Source organism: Mizuhopecten yessoensis, unplaced genomic scaffold, assembly GCF_002113885.1.
Source record: "Mizuhopecten yessoensis strain PY_sf001 unplaced genomic scaffold, ASM211388v2 scaffold716283, whole genome shotgun sequence".
Lineage (NCBI taxonomy): Eukaryota > Metazoa > Mollusca > Bivalvia > Pectinida > Pectinidae > Mizuhopecten > Mizuhopecten yessoensis.
In genome coordinates, this window is record NW_018480039.1 from 252,484 (window position 1) to 252,961 (window position 478).

Consider the following 478-nt stretch of genomic DNA (forward strand, 5'->3'; position numbering starts at 1 on the left):
TAATCATCTCATTAATATTTTTCTTTTGTCATTTGTATTCTCATGTGCGTACAACTGTCCGCCATCTATCAAATCAGCTTGTCTTGTACAATGTAGGTTATGTTACATGTTATTCAATATTTGTGTAATGTTTTCGACACCCTTATTGTACATGTACACATTAATTACTCTGTATTATGCTGTTATGCTTATGGGCCGTAAGGCTGAAAGTGAATAAACAATACAATACAAATAAAGGTGTCAAAAATCAGTCAAGCGGTTCCGGGCTAGTGTACCTATGAACTTACATGGTTCAATGAAAAAGATAATTGACCTTTAAACAGCTGACCAATTAGTACCACTTAGCGCCTTTAGCAAGTTACACAGTGGACAGTATATATCAGAGGCTGGGATTAACCTGGCCTAGGGTATATCTGGAAATATTATATTAACGACAACAAGATTTATTAATTAATTAAATAAAGGTTTATTGATATTT